Source organism: Entelurus aequoreus, linkage group LG10 (genome assembly GCF_033978785.1).
Source record: "Entelurus aequoreus isolate RoL-2023_Sb linkage group LG10, RoL_Eaeq_v1.1, whole genome shotgun sequence".
Lineage (NCBI taxonomy): Eukaryota > Metazoa > Chordata > Actinopteri > Syngnathiformes > Syngnathidae > Entelurus > Entelurus aequoreus.
Window position 1 is genome coordinate 35236927 of NC_084740.1, and position 201 is coordinate 35237127.

The window sequence follows — 201 nt, forward strand, 5'->3', positions numbered from 1 at the left end:
CAGGGAAAGTCCAAATAAAAAGAGGTGGCGTACAATCTTTCCCCAGAGCGTGGGTGACACTGTAAAAGGTTACAGGTTGACACGTTTCTCCTCAATTGAGAAAAATTGAATTCTGCCTCTGTTTGATTCTTTGCTTCTCGTCTTGTTTAATAGACGTCATCAGTGTTTGAACCTGACACAACTCAATACAAACTTGTACAA